The 23,463-nt window shown below is 42.8% G+C and overlaps 1 pseudogene; it reads right to left on the bottom strand.

Annotated features, from left to right (window-relative positions):
• Positions 1-2,490: 2,490 nt before the first annotated feature.
• Positions 2,491-21,188, bottom strand: LOC129096050 (NLR family CARD domain-containing protein 3-like; annotated as a pseudogene).
• Between the last annotated feature and the right edge of the window lie 2,275 nt (positions 21,189-23,463).

The raw sequence follows: 23,463 nt of genomic DNA, 5'->3' as shown, positions 1-23,463 counted from the left end.
AGTAGTAGTAGTAGTAGTAGTAGTAGTAGTAGTAGTAGTAGTAGTAGTAGTACTAGTAGTACTAGTGAGTCACTGTTGGCCATAACTGGTGATAACACAGGGAAGGTTCTACCTGAACAAGACTCTCTGAGTTAAATTCTGCAAGTCGTATTGATTTAATAACTTCATTTTGAGAATCCCAAGACTCTTCTGAAGACGTAGACTGGATAAAGTTAAAAATAAAATTGGGGCTGTATGAATTCAATTGGAATGAAATTAATTGAAGAAAACTGAAAATTATAAATTGTGTGTGAGAGAGAAGAAGAGATAAAGAAGTAGAAGAAGAGAGGAGGGAAGAAACAAGAAGAGGAGAGGGTAGAAAAAAGAAGAAAAAGGAAGAAACAAGAAGAGGAGAGGGTAGAAAAAAGAAGAAGAAGGAAGAAACAAGTAGAGGAGAGGGTAGAAAAAAGAAGAAGAAGAAGAGAGGAGGGAGCCAATGGGGCCAAACTCAGGGGTCATATTTTGACTTTCTTGATGCCTATCTGTCGAACATTAGACGCCTTGTGAAGGATTATGTGCTGCTCTTTGTTTGAGGCTCTACGTTTTGCAGGAATGAGATGTAAAATGTCTGAAATATGCAAAATAGTATCTGTGAAATATGGAAAATGTAGAGTAGAGAAAAATATTACAAAATAATGCCAGTTTAATATACAAAACATATCAGGGAAAGTACTTGGAGACTATTTGGTAAAATATCTGAAGTATGACAAAACACACAAAATAAAGCCTCTATAATATACAACAAATACTTAGGAAAGAAATTGGAAAGTATTGTTAAAAATCTGAAAAATGTTAGGAGATGTACAAAATAATATCAGATTAGTATCAAAAATATATATACAAAATAATGCCAGTATAATATAGAAAAAATACTGGGGAAATAAATTGGAAAACATTGGTTAAATATCTGAAAAATGTCTGGAAGATATTATCAGTCAGATATCTGGAAAACATCTGAAAATGAAATATGTCTTAAGGACCTTTGTGATGTATCGGTGGTAGATAATACACACACACACACACACACACACACACACACACACACACACACACACACACACACACACACACACACACACACACACACACATGTTTACAGTACAATACATACTTCATGACTTTGTACACAAACACAGTATTCAGTGTAACTAGCTTAGCTCCGTTAGCTAAAGAACCAGAGCCACACAGGGAGGATGTAACTAAAAACAGACCACGGTGAAGTTAGCTTTGGATTCTCTGCTCCCTCCATTAATGTTCAGCTAACTAATGCTAACTCATAACTGGTTATGAACAAAGACTGTTTGCTGACATGATGTTTATATATTGTGTATCTTCTCAACTCTGCTCCTCAGGACAAATAATAGTGGAAGTCAATGGATGCTCTGTTAGCATCACCATCATTCACAACACGTGTTTCTGCATTTAGAGTCTCTTCGTGTCCCTTTGTAGACGTTTCATGACTCTGTGTAGTTGTGTTGCCTCTCTTTGTGCTCATCTTGTGTTAGTTTTTGTCTCCTTGTCTGGCTTTGAGTCTCTTGTTGTTTTGAGTCTTTTTGTGTCTCTTAGTTGTCCTTGTGTGAGTCTTTGTAGCTGTTTTGTGTCTCTTATTGATCTCTTTTTGTTTCTTTAAGTCTTTTTGTGGTTCTTTTGAGTCGTTGAGTCTTTGTTTTTCTCTTTTGTTCTCTTTGTTGTTGTTGTTTTCTTTGTTTTTTTGCGTCCCTGAGGGTGTTTGAGCTTCTTTGTCATTGTTCTGAGTTTTTTTGTCTCTCTTTGTAGTCACCCCCTTGAGACAAAACAGCAGAGACCATGTGACTTGATAGTTTTAGTGAAAGCAGCTCCGTTGGCCTCCTGATGATGTTATGAACCCAGACACCACAGCGTTGGTTTTCTACTTCACTCTGACCACTGGAGGAAAACTTTGGAATGAAGTGAAATTAAAACTTTATAGAAAAAACTGTTGAGCAGAAAACAAAAGATTTATTTTGTTTCAGAGTGAAAAGCTGCAGATTATTGAGTCTTTTAGCGGTTTGACGTCAGACTAATGTGACACTATCTCTACTATACTAACGCCAACATGTCGCTCTGATCTCTTTTATATTTGTTCATTAAATGATTCTTTATTGAATGATTGATTTCCTCACTACAGCTGCTCCACAAGTTCACCTCTTTAACACAAGTGATTTTTGACATCAGTCCTTAAACCTGCAGATTCCTCCCAAATCATTTGGACTCTTTCAGGTCCTCATTAGTTTCTCACTTTATACCTGATCTGTGATGTTTGAAAATCCACCAACTCTCTGAATTGATCAGCCTTTCATTGAATAAACAGCTGAGTTGGTTCTTGATCAGTAGTTTGGTTCAAACTTCTTTTGTCTCTCTTTTGATTTGTTTCTATGAGTTTCCCCAAACTAGCACACCGTCAGTGATGAATGGAAGTCAAAGTGAACAATACAACGTGAATAATGAAGCTTTATTTAATAAATCAATCATTTTATACAGTGGATTTTGTCAGTTTATGTGGTTTATTATCTAGAATCATCCCAAAACTTTGATTTATTATTATTTCAACATCTCTTATCAAAGTTTGTTCATTTGTTACACAATGACACAAGATGATGAACTTAGTTTGTTCTAATCAAAACAACTCTTTACACGTTGTGATTATTTTCCCACAGATGATGAATTTGATCCAGAAAGACTCTTGTTTGACATTCGTAGGTTTTTCTTCATACAAACAAATGTTTCAAGACAACAAAGTTCAGTTTTATACACAAAGTAAAACATGTTTCACACCTTCTCTCAGACAACTGATCATTTCAGGTAATCACATGGACCTCGCTCAGTCCCAGAGAGCTCTCAACCCCCCAGAGTCCAGACCAGCTCAGGTACCCCTCACCTGGTCAGACTGCATTAACAACCACTGAGAAATCAGGTTGGTACTAACTAACATCAGCTGTGTGTGATCCTGTACAGACTGAACTATCTGGTCAGCAGAGAGAAAGTTTCACTACCAGGAGGAGACTCTCCCTCCTCCAGAGAACACAGAGACACTGAGGAAGCAGACCTGAACCAGAACCCAAACCCAGGATAAAGAGGTTCAGAGAATGTGGTGTTGAAGGTGTGGAGGTGGATCAGTGTGTCAGAGGAGACTCTGTAGAAGGACAGAGAGCCAGCAGGACAGTCCACATACACTGCTACTCTACCAGAGGAGGAGGAGGAGGAGGAGGAGGAGGAGGAGGAGGAGATGTGTGTTACTGTCTTATTGTGATAGACATAGGAACCAACATCATCAGAGCAGAGCAGACTCCAGGACTGATCATTCCCTCCAAACCAACAGTCATTACTGTCTCCTCTCCTTCTGATTCCTCTGTAACTCACTGATATATGAACTCTTCCTCTACACTCGACCTCCCAGTAACAGCGACCAGTCAGACCAGTTCTACACAGCAGCTGAGGACAGTGGTCAAATCTGTCTGGATGATCAGGATATGACTGATCCTCCTCCACATGTGTCACCTTCCTGTTGTTGTCAGACAGTTTGAGGTTTCTGTGTACTGTGTTTGTGTCGAGTGTGAGTTCACAGGAATCTGATGGAGAGAACAAGACACAATACAGCTGCAGTTATTAATCTATCATCTGTTCATCTGTTGCCATTGTGATGATGACATCAGAGATGTGAATGAGTGATGTCACAGTTTGAAGATGGTTGAATGTGTGCTGCTTTGTTTTCATGAGTCAGATTCAAAGCACACTTACACTTCCTCAGACCTGGTCTGAACCATCGGACTCCAGCAGGCTCCACCCTGAAAGGAGGAGGGGGGTCAGAGCAGCATGGAAACATGGACATTACATCGTCTCATACACAGAGCTTTGTATTCATGTTCACATGGAGCACTTATTATTAATCAGATGATATTCTTTTACTTCATGGAGCTTCTTCTGATTGGCCAATGACGACATTATGTTCACTTATTCATGAGATATTATTATCAGTATTATATTGACAATCATCATCCATTTCAGACTGTTTCCTCTACCAGTCAGTCAGTGAATCAAATGTTTAAACCTGCATCAATTGATTTCTTTGTCCACTTGTGGTTCAGTGAAAACAAGCTGTAAACACAACATCTGACATATTATCAGCTTATAAAGTAGTTGTGTCTAACATGATATCAACCAGCTGCTTCCACATCCAGCAGTTACAGATCAACATGATGATTCATCAGGAGTCTTTGTGTTTGTGTCACCTGATGAATGGAGGTCCAATATTCTCTCTCTTTTAGCCCTGTTTTTGGTCTCCACCACCTCCTGAGGGAAATATCTGTCTCTTTAGCTGCTAAATGCTCCACTATGTTCACCAGCTAGTCTCTAACTGAGTTTGTCTGCTGTTTGCTGCTGAGCAGGTAGTGTACAGAGGCTTCATCACAGCTTGTTGGATGAAAACAGCTGCTGGAAACACTGAGACTGAACCAAACAGGAAATGTGCTGCAGAACCAAAACTAGGAGCTAAAAGAGGCTAAAAAGCTCTGTAGAGCTGCAGAGATGGAGACAATTCTCTGTGGGTTCATCACCACTACACCACTCTTCACCATTACACAGAGTCAGCTGATCAGTTGTCAATATAGAAATATTGATTGTTGGATGTTTTGGTCCTGACAAGCGACCTCTTGTGTTTGTGTTATAATGACTGTTGTCGCTCAGAAGTAAAGGAGAAAGTAGCCTGAAATCACTACAGCACCACCAAACCTCTGATGGAGGAGGTCGGGGTGGACGGTTGGATGTACAAAGTGTCTGACGGGAACTGCTGTTCACATCCCGTCTCCTAGCAACAGTCAACACTGTTTTCTATTATCTCTAATCTAGAGGTTTAGAATATTGCAGTTCAAGTCCGTCTGCAGCCACAGAGCACTGCCTGTGTCCCCCTATAACTTTGGTCCAGTCCTAAATAAACCTCTTTGGGCTCTGACACACCATGTCCACAATCAGCTGTTGGTTCTCCACTGAGCGTCTGTGGTCGACTGTCACCTGTAGTTTCAACAAGTCCATTCTTATCAACCAGAGAACTCGCTCTCAGTGCAAAACAAACCAAAACCAGGTGAAGCTGAACTCCTTTAAAACAGCAAAACATTCCTATTGTAATGATTTATCAAGACGGTTTAACCAGGTTGATTCTTTGTCTGTTTGTCTTTTCACAATAATGTCTGGACTAAAGGACAACACACACTGGTGGCAGATGAAGAACATCAAATCATCCAACTATTGTTTGATATGAGCCCACAAACCTGCAGCGTGACGACGTTGAGGCATGTCAACCCACCATGATGGCCGTCAACGTGTCAGTATACACCACTGTCCTATTTTCTAATGTTGAAACAAGACAACACTCCAGAAAAACAATAGTTTCATCACCTTCCCTCCCTGATCTGGCTCATCTTGGCTACTGTTCCCTGACTACTTCTGTCTGTATTGATCGTCTGATGTGGGACACAAACAGTTTGATGAGTCTCTGCTAGTTTGAGGTCAGCTTGGTGTGTCAGGGTCTTATTAACCAGCTCTACCTCCTGTATCAGACTGATGCAGCAGGCCTCTTCATACCTGAGTTTTTCCGGTCTCCCGTGTGGATCCTCCAGTCCAGCAGACAGCAGCTCCACCCCTGAGTCTCCTGGATGATTGTAGCTCAGGTCCAGCTCTCTCAGGTGGGAGGGGTTGGAGCTCAGAGCTGAGTCCAGAGAAGCACAGCCTTCCTCTGTGATCAGACAGCCTGACAGCCTGAAAACACACCAAACAACACACATGTCACATGATCTGAAGGAACTGTGAGGGCTGGCTTCTGCAGTACTGAGATACTGTCGGCTACTGTGGGGTTACATTAACATTGGTACTAATTGGTTTCTAGTCACAACCAAACACCCACCAATGTCCATCAACAATCTGACAACATTACTGGCATCACTGGTTTCTGATATTTCAATTTATTACAGTGTAGGAGTGCAGGGATGAACAAAGTCAGCAAAGTCAGTTTCTCTTTTTGGCTTGTAGTGTATTTTATCATATTCTGCTATACCTTGTTGTAATGAGGCCATGAAGTTGTTGCATGCTACGTGATCACATTGTGGGTAGGGGTTTGTATTCTGTTTACTGATGAATTAATTGCATTGACAATTGAATCGAGTAATTACTTGAGCTAATTGAATAAATTCAATAAGGGTTCGGGCAAGCAATCAATACGGTAAGAAGGTCTATTGTAATAATATCAAAAGAACAATTGTTAAGAAATTTGTCATAAAATCAAAAAAAGGAAAAACTTGATAGTACAGAAAGACTAAGCAATTTAGTCACCGGAAATGGCAAAAATGGGATTGGCGGCAGCTAAAGCAACCACCCCCGTGGGAATCGTTGAGAGGAACAATCCCAAAAATGGAATAAGAGATGGGCTGAGATTGAACAGCCTTGACCAGAAGATGGCACCTTTGACCCGGAAGGGATTAACACGCTGCAACTGCTCATAAGCACCTACAAGGCAGAACAGAAGAAAGGCAAAAAAGGACGACAAAGAAAAGAAAAAAGGGATTTAGAGATAGCACTCCTAGAACTATTCAAAAGAGAAGGACTGAAGTTGTTGAACGCGGTAAAAGCTACAAGAGAGAAAAATGTGGATAAAAACATAGAAGAGGCTGAGAGACTGATGAAGAAAGTAAACACCCCCTTTTCACACATGGCTCCAGTTGTGCCAACTCCACCACCCTATGAGGGAGGAGGTGAACCCACCAGAGGATATCTCATGCTACCACTTCTCACCACTGAGGGCAGATATACCATTGAGGGAGACAACTGCCAAATAACTGAGACTGGAAAAATCACATCATCCATGGCGATGGAACTTGATTGCAAGAGTAAAAAGAAGTGGACATCTGTTCCCAGTGGAATGAGTTTCCAGGAGGAAAAAAGGGATAAAAAGAAGAAAAAGAAGAAAACTCCAAAGGACAGCAGTGAGAGTTCTAGTGAAGAAGGACTAGGCATCGGAGGATATGACCCTCGAGTTAAGAAAGTACTGGAGATGGCTGAAAGAAAAGGGAAGAAAACAAGTCGAAAGGAACGCAACACCAGTGGAAGCGAGGGGGATAGTGAAGACTTGGAATCTGAGGAGACCATTGATTGGTCACGAGACTTGAGAAGAAGAAGAGACCGAGATAGAAGAGAACAGGTGGAGCTACAGGAGAAAGAGATGAGAAGAATGGACCGACTGGACAAAAAAAGAAAAGAGGTGGACAGAGACCGGAGAAGGTTAGACCAAGCAAAGGCTGAGGTAATGGAGCACATGAGGTTAGCCCGCAGTCATACCGAATCGCAGAAAGAAATCGTGCAACTGGAAGAAGAACTACAAGAAGAGAAAGATGAGGTGGAAGAGGCACTGGAAGAAGGCCTCCGGGAAGGCGCAGAGGGAAACAACTATGAACTACACAGTAAAAAACTTCTGCCGGTGGTGGTCAGAGGACATCATTTAGATTACAAGCCATGGCCAAATACCGACATGTCTGACATCTTGGAAAAACTACCCCTACTCCAGGACGGAGCCTACCCATGGACCTCAAAGCTAGATGAGGCTCTGGTGGGAACTCAGGAGCCAGGAATGGGGGATATCAAGAGACTTCTTGCTAATCTCTTGGGAGTACCTGCTAAGGAAGAAATTCTGGAGAAAGCAGGACTTCAAAGGTATGTCAGAACAGCGGTCAATGACCCAGAACTCTTCTCTGCCAATAGAGGTCGTCTGTGGAAAGCATTAAAGGAGGAATACCCCACTAATGTGCATCCAGACAACATCATCATTGAACCATTGGGGACAACGGAGAACCCAAGAGTCTACGTGGCAAGAGCTCAGCAACAGTGGAGGAATGTCACAGGAGAAGACCCAGATAATAATAAAATGGAGCAATCCATTGTAAGACAGAAGATTCAGCAGGGGTTGCCCCAACAGGTGAGGACTAAGTTGGCAGAGGTAGTGGGACTCGGAAGCATGTCCAAGAACGCCTATACAGACCATATAGCTCATCAGGTGGAGCTGCATCGCAAGAAAGAACACACTCTGAAAGAACAAGACCAGTAGACACTGAGAAAAGTCAATCAGGTCCAACTGACCGAGGGAAAGAATGACAAAGAGAGGAAACAAGTTCCAGTTCTGCAAAGCCCACTTCAACCTCCACAGCCACCGCCAGTGGGGCAGAACACCCCTCAGCCTCCACAACCACAACCTGCCCAAGGACAATTCCAGGGAGAAAGAGGGGGAGGCAGAGGAGGCAATAATCAAGGGCCCGAGACAGGAGCATGTTTCACATGTGGACGAACTGGGCATATCGCCAGAAATTGCTTCAAGGGGGGCCGTAGGGGTGACAGAGGCTACAGCAGAGGAGGATATGCAAATCAAGGATATGCACCCCAAGGCCAACGGTGGCAACAACAGCAGCCACCGCAGATGTGGCAACAACAGCAGCCACCGCAGATGTGGCAGCAACAGCAGCCACCGCAGACGTGGCAGCAGCAGCCATCCCAACAACAGCAGCCACCGCAGATGTGGCAACAACAGCAGCCACCGCAGATGTGGCAGCAACAGCAGCCACCGCAGACGTGGCAGCAGCAGCCATCCCAGGGACCGGTAAACCCCTACAGGGGCCCAGAATGTCAGTTCTAGGGATGCCCAGAAAATCTGAAAGGGGGGTGTCAGCTGGTGGTGTCTAAGCCGGAAGACGATCCGACAATCTGGGTGAAGATAAACAATGGCCCAATGAAAATGCTGGTGGACAGTGGTGCCAGTTATACCTGTGTCCAGCCTCGAGATGCCATACACCTCCCTTTGTCCGGAAGCCATGTGAGGACGATCGGATTTGAGGGAATAAAACAGCTGATACCCACCACTCAACCAGTGGAGCTACGACCACTTTGCCTATTCTTGTGTCACAACATACACCTATTGGACTTCTCGGAAGAGATGCACTATATTGATTAAACTGCACCATAAAATGTACGCCTGATGGCTGTCAGGTGGAGGTGCCTTACAAAAACCACCATCAGATGTCTATGATGATGGGCACTGAAACGTCTATGGTGTATTGGATTGGAAATCTCAGCCAAAGCCTAATGGAACCAGCAAGACTGTGGGAGAAGTTTATTTTTGCAAACATGCCTGGTGCTCGAACACCAGAATATCCGCCCCATTGCACGCTCCAGTATTTCAAAGAAGCTATCAAATCTAACCCAGATGAATGGCTGAAACATCAAGCTTAGCGATTCCAGCTCAGCTTGAGCTGTATAATACTGGGGCCACAGGGAGCTGCCATGAAGATAAACAGAGATGAGTATCTTGACAAAGAACATAAGATTGAAGGTAGCATCCCTCATGTGACGCTGAAGATCGATGAAGACTACGACCAGAAACATATCGGGGCAATGATGGTAGAATTGGAAGACGCCATCTTTGTACCAATAAAAGAAAACCCTATGATCTGGGTAAGTGAAGATCAGCGTTTCATCAAAATCATGATCTCTGCCGAAGGAGTTGGCGAACCACAGACTGTGGGAATGACAAGCGAACCAATGTTCCCAGTCAACTCTGATCAGGACCTCAAGGCCAAAATGCTGCGTGAAGTACCGGAAAATTTGTGGGCTAAACACAGTACTGACATTGGTCTTGTAAAATCAGCCCAGCCAATCAAGTGGGACCTTTGCGCAGGAACATCACCCCCATGGAAGATGCAATACCCATTGAAAGAAGAAGCAATCCAAGGCACAGAGCCCCAAATAAGAGGGTTAGTGGAAGCAGGGGTTTTGAAGATGACTCAAAACCCTATGAGCAATACACCCCTGCTACCAGTGAAGAAACCTGATGGTTCCTATCGCTTGGTGCATGATTTATGAGCGGTCAACGAGGTAGTCGTCAACTACCCAGCGGAAGTTCCAGATCCACACGTGTTATTATCCGAAATCCCCTTAGACGCTACGTTTTTCACGGTAATAGATCTGTGTGGAGCATTTTTCAGTGTGCCCCTTTGCTTAGAGAGTCAGGGTTTATTTGCCTTCACATATAAAGGTCAGGCTTATGAGTATGATAGGTTGCCCCAGGGTTTCAAACACTCACCGCATTTGTTCAATCAGGTTTTGAAAGAGGACTTAGTAGGGCTAGGAGAATCGATTAACAGCACTGTAATCCAGTATGTAGATGACATCCTTCTCTGTTCCCCAGATGAACAGACATGTCACAGGGACTCGATTACACTGCTGCAGATATTGGCAGAAAGGGGACACAAAGCCTCCCAGAAAAAGTTACAATATTGCCAGGAACGTGTAGTTTATTTAGGGCAATCTATAACTCAGGGACATCGCCAGATCTCTGATGACCATTTAGAAGCCATTAGAAAGGCTCCAAAACTTAGAACAGTTAGGGAAATGATGACGTTCCTGGGCATCACAGGGTATAGCTCAGCGTGGGTAGATAATTACACTAAAATCACGGGACCCCTAAGGGCCATTATTAAGGAAACAGGAAGTGACCACTTGCCCCGTAATCTCACCTGGACAAGGGAGGGCCACCTGGCTTTTGAGACAATTAAACACCCACTCCAAGAAGCACCAGCGCCTGATTATTTAAAAAACGTTGTTTTGTACGTCTCCTCGTTCGCCGGGGGGGAACCAGCCTGCGCTGTCCTCGCCCAACCCACGGGCATTGGTTCTAGCCCTCAGCCCATTGCCTATTAGTCTATAGCCTATTCAGAGGTAGAAATGGATTTCGCCCCATGCTATAGAGCACTAGCCGGTGCTTATCTAATGTATGAGAAAGCATCCACCCTGACTATGGGTTATCCAGTGACCATGCTTACCCATCATAGTCTAAAGAACCTCCTAAATCATGGCAAGTACACTTTGACTATGCCTAGAATCAGAAACTATTACAGAATGTTAGAACAAGAAGATGTCACGCTAGCTAGGTGTACCACGGTAATCCAGCTAGTACCCTACCAACCTCCAAAGATGGAGAGGCACACGATTGTGTGCGAGAAGCAAAAAAATACTCCAGACTCAGATCAGACTTACAAGCTCTCCGGCTTCGGGAAGCGGATCTGGAGTACTGGCCTGACGGGTCCTGTTACCGGATAGGTGAGAATCTGAGTGCAGGATATGCAGTTGTTAGGGCACAGGGAACTGAGTTTGTAATTGAAAAGGCTGAAGTAGTTCCACAGCCATGTTCAGCCCAGCTAACCGAGTTGATTGCTCTCACGGAAGCGTGTCTCATGGCAGATGATAAGAGAGTAACGATATACACAGATTCGGCCTATGCTCACAATGTGTGTCACCTTTTTGGAGCAATATGGAGGGGCCATGGGTTTAAGAAAGCCGATGGCTCTCCCATACAGCATCATGCACAAATCATGAAGCTGATAGGAGCTATGATGAAACCAAGAGAAATAGCAATAGCTAAATGCGCAGCACATAAATCAGACTCATCACGGGTTACACAAGGAAACAAGGCAGCTGATGAAGCTGCTTAGGCAGTTACAGGAGCGAACAGACCAGGGAAAGTTATTTTAGTAATGCATGAGGTGGAGCTAGAGGACAACATCACACTCAGAGACATAGTTTTGATGCAAGAAGAAGCAAATGTCTTAGAGAGAAACTTGTGGCTTGCTAGAGGAGCAAGTAAAGATGCTACAGGTTTATGGCGAAACCATGAGGGGTTGATAGTGGCGCCATCTAACCTACTAGGTCTGTTGATCCAGGAGGCTCATGGGCAAGCCCATGTAGCCAGGGGGGAGGTAAGGAGGAAGATTATAAAGGAGTATGGATTTTGGGCTCTGCAGTTGTTGGAACAAATTGACTACATCATAGGGAGATGCGTGGTTTGTTTGAAAAACAACATTAGGAGAGGAATACCAACTCTTCCAGGGCACATTCCAACACCACAGGGACCAATGAAAGAGCTCGTCATAGACTATGTGTACATGATACGTCCTGTTGGAGGCAAGAGATACATGTTAGTTGTGGTTGACCGATTCAGTAGATGGGTAGAGGCATGCCCCACTAAGAGAAAAGATGCACAGTCCGTTGCAAAGTTCTTATGTCGTGAGGTGATACCAAGATGGGGTATCCCAGACCACATTGCGTCAGACAATGGGAAGGAGTTTGTGGACAAGACAGTGAAGCTTATCTTGCAAAAGCTAGGGATTAAACAGCGGCTTGGATCTGTCTATCATCCTCAGAGTCAAGGTATAGTTGAAAGGATGAATGGAGTGATTAAGAACCATCTCATTAAGATTTGTCAACACACAGGCCTCAATTGGGTTGAGGGGCTTCCGCTTGCACTAATGGCATGCCGCTCTAGTGAACTTCGTGAGCTATGCATGACTCCGCATGAACTGGTTACGGGTCGACCCATGCCTTCTCCTTGCTTACGCACCAGTGGGAAAGGTCCGAGCCTATCCCTCCTGGAAGACGAGATGAAAGTCTATGTGAAGTATATGACTTACCTCCATAGGAGTATATCTGATTATATCATCCAGAAACAGGCACAGGAGGAGAAGGAGGAGTCGAGGGTGGGAACAGGAGATACCATACAACCAGGGGACAAGGTGTTCGTGAAAGTATACAGGAGGAAATGGTTTAACGCCCGTAGAGAAGGACCGTTTGAAGTCGTCCGCAGTACCGGAACAGCAGTCCAGGTCAAAGGAGCTCAGAGAAAAGGAATGCTCACGACTTGGGCAACCATGATGGTGAAAGTGATGATGATCGGATACCTGATCCAAATGATACCGGGGGCCACGCCCCAGACAACGAACAATATGAGAGATTCAACACTATTTACCTACAGAATGCCCCAAAACAATCAGAGCCAGCCCAAGGTGGCCATGATGTCTCTCCCACGAAACAACCAGAACCAAGACAAAGACCAGCTCCAGCTCAACCCAGAGATCCACGACCAGTCAGAATTAAGACCAAGCCCAAACAACTCCAAGACTAGGATTCGAAGACAGAAGGAACAAAGTGAAGTCACAAGAACATTTGAGACAACTGCAGAAGAAGGAACGGCCCTGACACTGCCGTTTGAATGCCCAGGAAGAAAGCATGAAGAAGACATAGTCCTATGGGAAAAGAATGGGATAATAATCATTAACCAGTCAATAAGTGACCCAAAGTTGACAAGACTGACGCAACAGGATGGATAAAACTCGAGAGTCTTAGTTGAAGGAAGTCAGAAAAACTGTTCCATGGAAATACAGTCTGTCACCAAATCAGACGATGGAGTCTACATGTGCAAACTAGAGACTCACAACAGATTTGGGAGAAAGAGGATAAAGATAACATCAGTAAAAGTGAAGGTGAAGAAAGAAGCCTCAGACAACCACCCAAAGAACGCTCCCAGCAGCTCCAGACCACAAGATGACACAAACCCCTTGTGAAGAAATGGAGACTTGATGTCATTCCATTTGTTTCTCCCAGGACCACAAAAACCACAAGACCAAGAGCTACAAGTACAATAACACCAGAGACTAAAAGACCTGAATCTACAACCTTATCGAGTGGAGATAATGGTATCAATCCAGAGGTCCCAGACCCAGACATGTACCCAACTCCATGGCACGAGAGATATGAAGAATTTCTTGACGAAGATGGGGAACACGTAGGGAATGTAGTTTAGAACATAAAAAAGACTACGGAGACCAAAAAGACCAACGAACAGTACAAAACTTTGCAAAGCTACCTCATCAAGACGCATAACTGCCATAATACTGCAGGAAGGACATGTATGAGTAAGAAAGTCCTTGATGAACTTTTCTGAAGGCAAATCCTCATTTATGATGAGGTGAAGATATCCCCGACAAAAGGATTACCTATCATTTCTCTCTATCTCTCACTTTCCCTATTCTCTATCTTGAGGCAGTGCTGAAGACTGTCCTCCAACGGTGGGGTGAGGTAGTCATACCTCCACCCCCACATACTCGACCAGGTATTGTACCTTTGCCCCAGATATCGAAACCTCAGCTCCCAGGTACTGGTGCCCCCACATCTAGACTTTTTCCCCCAAGACTACAACGAAGACAAGACTAGTTCACGTTATAGTGAACCTATTACCATGCCTTTTTGCACCTCCCGTTCTTCATGTGTTCAATACTTTTTCCCTGTGTCATTCCATTTTATTACACATAACTTAATTTCTGAACTTGTTTGTTTGTTTTTCTTTGTATGTATGGATTACTTGGGTTGTTACCGACATCTGATTAAATACTTATTTTGATTGAGAAACTGTTGTCTCGCGTCTTGTGTATGGATTGTGGGTTGTTACAGAAATTATGTTGAGAAAAATGGTGACGTGTTCAATACTTATTTTACCCGCTGTATATTTTACGTTTGTTGGGACTTTAGTAAGTCCCAAAGGGGGGAATATGTAGTGTATTTTATCATATTCTGCTATACCTTGTTGTAATGAGGCCATGAAGTTGTTGCATGCTGTGTGATGTTGACCAGTCAGGGTTCTTAGGAGCTGCCCTAATAATGATCTCATGACCAACGTATGGCATGACAGCCTTGTTTATGGTGATGTTTACGCAGACGAAGAGTCTAGGTACTCAAGAACTGCCCTAACAATGACCTCATGACCTTCATAAGACATGAGAACCTTGTTTATAGTGATGTTTACACAGATGGAGGATACTAGGGTCTCAGGAACGTATTTCAAAAAGTGTATGTTTCAAGGTGTCTGAATGATGTATGTACTGCTCAACATGTGTTTTGCCTTTGTGCACATTGAAGGGATGCACAACACAGATATAAGTCCAGACTGAAGGCTGAGAGCCTCAGTCCATGCTGAATCTCTGTATGGGCTCCATTCTGCGCAGAATGACTTATTAAAATGTAATATGTGATTGAAATCACACAAGCAGAGATAATCTTATGAAGGTTACGAGTTTACCCATTAATGTAAATCAGGATTTAAGTGGACATTAATTGAATCCTGACCTGAGAGTTTCCAGTTCACAGTGTGGATGGATAAAATACTTGCTGTTCTACACTAAACACGATACAATGTAGGTTCAGTGTACTCTACTGTATTCAGGAAGTACTGTAGTATCACTATCAGGATGAGGGGTGGATATTTATATTTATATTATTTTAAGGAGACGTTCTAAAGCAGAAATAAACAACCATCAAACTCTCAGCAGATCGTCACTGTAGAGACAGACATTCAAGCATTTCTCCTTTTCATTCATTAATTATATCAAACATAACATCATAAAGCATAAATAAGAGCAACAACAGGATGACCCTGTGATGTTTTATTGTGAATGTGAATTATGTTTCAAACTCCACCATCGTTTTTTAATCCGCTGTGGATCAAGTTTGTCTGTTCTACAAGGTTCTTAAGATGGGATGGAAAAACAAACAGGAATTCACAAAAAGGACTTTTGGACTCTAGTTTAGTCTCTGAGATTAGTTCCTCTGGTTCCATAGTTCTGGTTAATTTCCTGGTGAAAAAGAGGTTTATGAAATCTGAAATCCTGATGAACTAATTCAAAGATTCAGAAAGAGAGAGGCTGTTTACACTGCATGGAGCTGATAGTTAAGAGACACATTTACATCATTGAAGACAAACTAACTTGATCTGACCTGAGAGTTTCCAGTTTACAGTGTGGACTCTCCAGTCCAGCAGACAGCAGCTTCACTCCTGAATCCTGCAGGTTGTTGTTACTCAGGTCCAGCTCTCTCAGACTAGAGGACTGGGAGCTGAGGACTGAGGACAGAGCTTCACAGCTTCTCTCTGAGAGGTTACAGCCACTCAGTCTGAAGAGACAACAATCAACAAGAAGAAAAATAACATTTGTGTTAAAAGCATAAATAAGTAGCAATCAGAAAGAACAAAGATAATTTTTTTGTGATAGTGGATAAATTATTGTTGTTCTACTCTAAACAAGCTGAAAATGTTAGTACTTTGTGCTCTACTGTATACAGGAAGTACTGTAGTATTGATATCAGGATGAGGGGTGGATATTTATTGTTGTATATAAGTGTTAAATACAAAGTTAAAGTTTTTCTGGTGTTTTCCCAACCAGAAAGAGAGAGGCTGTTTACACTGCATGGAGCTGATAGTTTAGAGACACATTTAAATCATTGAAGACAAACTAACTTGATCTGACCTGAGAGTTTCCAGTTTACAGTGTGGACTCTCCAGTCCAGCAGACAGCAGCTTCACTCCTGAATCCTGCAGGTTGTTGTTACTCAGGTCCAGCTCTCTCAGACTAGAGGACTGGGAGCTGAGGACTGAGGACAGAGCTTCACAGCTTCTCTCTGAGAGGTTACAGACACTCAGTCTGAAGGGAAAAGGATGAAAAAAAAAAATCAATAAATAGAAAACATCAGCATATTTAAGTTATGATATATGAATCTAACTCTCTCTGGACTTACAGAGCTTTGTTGGAGGCTTTGACCACTGGCAGCAGCCTCAGAAGAGCCTCCTCTGAAGCAGAGTATTTCTTCAGGTCAAACACGTCCAGATCTTTTTCTGATGACAGTAAGATGAAGACCAGAGCTGACCACTGAGCAGGAGACAGTTTATCTGTGGAGAGACGTCCTGAACTCAGGGACTGTTGGATCTCCTCCACTAGAGAACCATCATTCAGTTCATTCAGACAGTGGAACAGATTGATGCTTTTCTCTGCAGAGAGATCCTCGTGTCGATGAACTTCTTCTTGATGAACTGGACTGTTTCCTGATTGGTCTGTGAGCTACTTCCTGTCTGTGTCAGCAGACCTCGTAGGAGAGTCTGATTGGTCTGCAGTGAAAGACCCAGGAGGAAGCGGAGGAACAAGTCCAGGTGTCCATTTGGACTCTGTAAGGCCTTGTCCACAGCACTCTGGTAGAGATGTGTTAGTTTAGGTTTGTCTCTGAAGACTTTAGACAACCGGGAGGTTGTTTGTTCTTCTGACAGCAGATTGACACCAGAGTTGATGAAGGTCAGATGGACATGAAGAGCAGCCAGAAACTCCTGAACACTCAGATGGATGAAGCAGAACACCTTGTCCTGGTACAGTCCTCTCTCCTCTCTAAAGATCTGTGTGAACACTCCTGAGTACACTGAGGCTGCTCTGATATCGATGCCACACTCTGTCAGGTCGGATTCATAGAAGATCAGGTTTCCTTTCTGCAGCTGATCAAAAGCCAGTTTTCCCAGAGACTCAGTCATCTTCCTGCTCTCTGGACTCCAGTGTGGATCCGTCTCAGCTCCTCCATCATACTTGACGTTCTTCAGTTTGGACTGAACCACCAGGAAGTGGATGTACATCTCAGTCAGGGTCTTGGGCAGCTCTCCTCCCTCTCTGGTCTTCAACACATCCTCCAGAACTGTAGCAGTGATCCAGCAGAAGACTGGGATGTGGCACATGATGTGGAGGCTTCGTGAGGTCTTGATGTGGGAGATGATCCTGCTGGCCTGCTCCTTATCTCTGAATCTCTTCCTGAAGTACTCCTCCTTCTGGGGGTCAGTGAACCCTCTGACCTCTGTCACCATGCCAACACACTCAGGAGGGATCTGATTGGCTGCTGCAGGTCGTGTGGTTATCCAGAGGCGAGCAGAGGGAAGCAGTTTCCCCCTGATGAGGTTTGTCAGCAGCACATCCACTGAGGTGGACTCTGTAACATCAGTCAGGATCTCATTGTTGTGGAAGTCCAGAGGAAGTCGACACTCATCCAGACCGTCAAAGATGAACACAACCGGGAACTCTTCAAACCTGCAGATTCCTGCTTCTTTGGTTTCAGAGAAGAAGTGATGAACAAGTTCCACCAAGCTGTACTTTTTCTCTTTCAGCACATTCAGCTCTCTGAAGGTGAATGGAAATGTGAACTGTATGTCCTGGTTGGCTTTGTCTTCAGCCCAGTCCAGAGTGAACTTCTGTGTTAAGACTGTTTTCCCAATGCCAGCCACTCCCTTTGTCATCACTGTTCTGATTGGTTCCTCTCTTCCAGGTGAGGCTTTAAAGATGTCTTCTTGTCTGATGGTTGTTTCTGGTCTGTCTGGTTTCCTGGATGCTGTTTCAATCTGTCTGACCTCATGTTCATCATTGACCTCTGCAGTCCCTCCCTCTGTGATGTAGAGCTCTGTGTAGATCTGGTTCAGAAGGGTTGGGTTTCCTGCTTTAGCGATCCCCTCAAACACACACTGGAACTTCTTCTTCAGGTTAGATTGAGTTCACGCTGACAAACTGCAGCAAGAAGTCCTGAATGAACACACAACAAAGAAGATCAATGAGTCAAAGAATAGATTTCAACATGTCGTATCCTCAAAGAAGAGTATATGAATATATTTTGGTCCATCTCTTGAGACATTAGTAAAGGTCCCATTTATCCAGCATGTTAAATCTTTAGAGAAATCCTCTTACTGCTCTGCAGACAGTCAGCCAGCTCCTCCTGCTTCATTCTCCTCAGGAGGTGCAGTGTGATCTTCAGAAATGCCTCTCTGCTGCTCCTCCTCTGCTCTTCATCCTCACCGTCCAACACCTCCTCATCCACCCTCTGACTCTCTAAGCATTCTGGGTAATCTGAACTCACAACCTTCTGGATCTTCTTCAGCTCGTTCTTCACAAAAGTGAGGATGTTCTCCTCCAGCAGCTGGAACAGAATATTATATGAAGGACACAAACTAAAACCATGGAACCAAACATCAGATCCATGTTGGACAGACTGACAATCCACTGGTCTAAAAAGTGCAGCATGGAGATGATTGTGAACAGAATAGATGTAAAAGTAGTTGTACATGTACAGACCATAAATATGGAGTCCAGGTGTGTTTGATGCTGCTGGGCAGACTGACCTCTGGGAACCTGTGAGCTCTCCTGGTCCTCTCTGTGGAGGAATCATGAAGAATCAGCTCACATTGTGTCTGTCCACACAGAGACAAACACAAGGTAAAGGTCCATGAAGTGATATGTGGATGTGGATCAGATGACTCCCTGTACTGGTAAAGGTCTACTGGTCCTGCTGATCCCACTGAGAATCAACAGCTCCGTCTTTCAGCTCACTGTTTTCTTCAGCAGTCAGTTTGGTTTAGTCCCAACAGCTCTCACCAAGCCCTCCATGTAGCTCTCCCTCCCTCACTGTACACTGCTGAAGAGCCCTGGAGCAAGGCACCCAGAACCTCCAGCTGCTCCAGTGGAGCGTCTCAGTGTCAGACTGGTTGTACTGGGCAGCTCCCAGTGTGAATGTGTTTCAATGAAGAAGAGTGTTGGTGCTCAGAGAACTTCATCTGAGTCAGTAAAGGTTTAAAAACTGGAGATCTCACAACAGAGAGTCTGATAGAAACACATCATCACTTTGTTTTCATCATCAGTTTAAATCCTCACCTCTGATCAACAGAGTGGCATCCATCTTTGAAGGATAAAGGAGGATCCATAGACCGGTCACTCTTCATGGACACACAGCTGGGTTCAGGTTGTTCCAGCTTCCTCCTGATAGAAACAAGAGATACATTCAGAGATTTAATAAACCTACTGTACTCAGTGTATTTGTATCCTGGTAGTTTTAGGAGACATTTTGTATGAAATCAATGTTTAATTTAGAAATGTTTCAGTGTTGATGTTGAAGCTGTATTCAGTGCAGCAGAGCAGGAAATGATGCAGTGAGGTGACCATAATGGTTGAAGAGTAATGCTGTCCAATCAGGATGAAGAGAGGAACCATGTGGTGTTAAAGCAGAGAGTTTTACCTGAGTGACCTTCTGACATCATCATCATCATCATCATCATCATTATGTTTTCATCATCATCATCATCATCATCATCATCATCATCATCATCATCACTTCAGATCTAAATCATCATCTTCACTATGAGAATCATCATTTTCATCTCTTCATCATCTTGACTTTGTTTTCATCATGAAAATCATGACATCTTCAGAGAATCATCATCAGTCTTCATCTCTTCATCTTTTCTCATCATCATCATCTCTGATTTGTTTTGATCATCATCATCAAGCATGTCATCATCATATTAATGACTAAATTTTCATCATCAGTTTAAATCCTCACATCTGATCAATATCCAGAGTGGTGTCCATCTTTGAAGGTAATAAAGTCACACTCTAAATCATAGACCTTTGGTGACTCTTCATGGACACACAGCTGGGTTCAGGTCAGGTTCAGATTCATAGGAGTCCTTGTCTAGACTGGTCCAGGTCACAGGTCAGAGCTGGTCTGGTCAGTCTGGTCAAATCTGATGGATCCATGATCCCATATTCATAAACAAATGAATTGTAATCTTTTGTAGGAAATGATGCAATGAGGTGACCATAATGGTTGAAGAGTAATGCTGTCCAATCAGGATGAAGTGAGGAACCATGTGGTGTTAAAGCAGAGAGTTTTAGCCTGAGTGACCTTCTGACATCGTCATCATCATCATCATCATCATCATCATCATCATCATCATCATCATCATCATCATCATCATTTATCATTCATTTCAAATCATGAATCAACAGATTTAGTTTTCATCATGATCATCAGTCATGATCTTTGAAACTGTTTTCATCATCAGATCATCTTCATCATCATCATCATCATGGTTGAAGAGATTGCATCATCAGGATGATCATTTCACTAAGTCATCATCATCATCAAGATCATCATTTTACTTTGATCATCATCATCATCATCATCATCATCATCATCATCACTTTGTTTTCATCATCAGTTTAAATCCTCACCTCTGATCAACAGAGTGGCGTCCATCTTTGAAGGATAAAGGAGGAGTCATAGACCGTCACTCTTCATGGACACACAGCTGGGTTCAGGTCCAGGTCCAGGTTCAGGTCCAGGACAGTCTGGTCTCTGATGGATCCTGATCCCATATTGATAAACAGAGTGAGTGAATGAAAGACTGTGTGACATGGAGAAGAGTGGTGGACAGTTAGAGATGGTCCTCTCACCTCTGACCTTTGGTCTGGCTGTCATGTTCCCCACACAGAGTGCTTTTAGAGGGAGGGACTCCCTCCTCTCTGTCCTCACACTGATTCATAGCAGAGTCCACACCTTCACACCAACACAACAACCTGCTGGGAGAGCTCACACATTATTTCTCTTCATCATGACAAACACACAGAGCTCATTCACCTCAATACTAAATACACTCATGGGACAGTTTCCATGTTGAAGAGTCATATCTAAGAAATGACATTCACAATGCTCTTTAGTCTTTAGGCTTGTTTGAAGACTAGAGGAATACACTTCATGTGGCTTTTTATCTGCCTTTCTTTGGGGATGACACTTTTCACTTCTATTTTTGACTTTAAAAAAAAGCTCTTCAACGTTTGAAATGTTCCTCTTTCTCCAAGTCTACTACATCCAGTCAGAGCATGCAGTGGCAGCTAGTCCAATAATCCAAAATCAATCATGTGACCTTGTTATCTGCTGCTGAATTCACATCCACATCAGCTATCAGAGACTTTCTACCTTCATCTGTAGAGGAAACAGTGAGAGCAGAGCTGAAAGCATCCGTCCAATCATTGATCAGCACATCATCACTCATTCATCCTTTACATCATTTCTCCTCTATCAGCTGCTTCTCTCTGTTTCCTATCAGTGTGGGCTGAATCCCTTTGGCTTGTTGTTGCTCAGACTAAAGACTGAAGTGAACAAACCTTTTGTTAATTATACATTTAGTTGTTTTTACAGTTAAAACTCAAAAGCACAAAAAAAAAATATGTCTCTGCTGCTCAGCTCCTCTTTAACAGAAAGTCTGAAAAGAAATGTAAAATAGACAAACTCTCAGAAAGTTGAGTTAAAAAAGGTTGATTACAACCTGCTGATTAATGTGCACAAATAAATCTTTTTAAAATGGTGAAAAGTCTGGCAGCAAAAGTTCCCATTAAAACTCAGTGAAATGTAATATATTCTTCTTCAATACAATACCATTTAATACTGATATTGGTGGTAAATAAACTCTGTAAATTTACAGCATAACTTTGGTACAATAACATTAAGTTATTATTAGAAAACATGTAAAAGGTTAAAAGAATACTGCATGAATAGCATATTGAATTTAACTAATTGAACTTTGGTTATTTCACAGAATTATTCAGTTAATCTTCAACATCTGTCTGTTAAAGTTCAGATTTCTGGAGATTAAACAAACTTCACTTTACCTTCTTTTAAACCACAATAACAACATGTTAAAATATGTCACTTTAAATGCTCATCCTATAAATTTACAGTGTTTACAAGTTAAATATTGTTCATCAACTTCCAACAAATGGAGCTGTGCTGTTTCTCCTCATGATCTCCCTTCAGAGTCCAGAAGTCAGTAAAACCCAGAACAGTGAAATGACATGTGACTGTCCTTATAGAAAACACTGTGGTCGCTATGGTAACCTGTGGAAGCTTTCATTTAATGGGATTGTTCACTTCACCATTTGATCAGTTAGTAAAAGGTCGACTACAACCTGGTGATCAATGAGAGAAAAACTGAACACTAAAGAAAACACAAACACATTCAAACACTATAAGAAATGGACTAAATCTCTTGAAGATCAAATGAGGAAATGAACATGAAGCTTTGTGGACTTAAAGGGTTGAAAGCAGCAGGTGAGAGCAAACAGAGTCTCTCAGGTGTGTTTCAGTGCAGGAACAAAGGCCCAGGTGAGCTCTCTGGTCCCTGCTGGGTCCTAGTGCTCGACTGTCTGCTACCTTCCCCTCCACATTAGTAACAGTCCTGACAGACCCCAGATCAGACGGAGCTCATCTTCTTCATCACAGTGTCATCATTTAAAGCAACACTTCATCTGGTTTTCAACATTCACACCAACCACAGCTTCTCTCTGCCTGCTCACACAGGCGGCCATCTTATTTCCCAGCTGACGTTTTAGTTTGATAGCAGCTTTAAACAATCACACGTTCACAACAATCAATGAGGTCATTTCAACCAATCACAGCTCCACTTACTGAACTTTTAGCAGAAACCTCCTCACAGCTCAAACAAGAGTCTCTCAGGATCAAATCCAGCATCTGTGGAAAAAATCATTACAACTTGTAAAGAGTTGCTTTGACAACAGATAGATAGATAGATGAAGTTATTAATTAACAGAGTAGATATGGTCATTTGATAAGAGGACTTTGACCAACAGAGGCCTCAATAAACATGAAATATGAGCCTTCATAAAACACCTGAAGTATCAAAGTCCAGACTTTAGTGCAGTATCAGCATTCTATCTAACTGCTGTATCTGTTTTATAGATTTATAGGTTTATTATGAGTCAAAGTTCAGTGAAGGAGCAGAGAAACAGTAAACATCAAGTTAGTAAGAATGAATGTGTTGAAGGGTAAAACAGTATCAAATGTAAAGTGTTGAGTGTGATACCTTTTCATGTTGGTGATAACCTGCAGCCACCTGATGAAGACAGA

Source organism: Anoplopoma fimbria, chromosome 9 (genome assembly GCF_027596085.1).
Source record: "Anoplopoma fimbria isolate UVic2021 breed Golden Eagle Sablefish chromosome 9, Afim_UVic_2022, whole genome shotgun sequence".
In the NCBI taxonomy this organism is placed as follows: domain Eukaryota; kingdom Metazoa; phylum Chordata; class Actinopteri; order Perciformes; family Anoplopomatidae; genus Anoplopoma; species Anoplopoma fimbria.
This window is presented reverse-complemented; position numbering and strand designations above follow the sequence as displayed.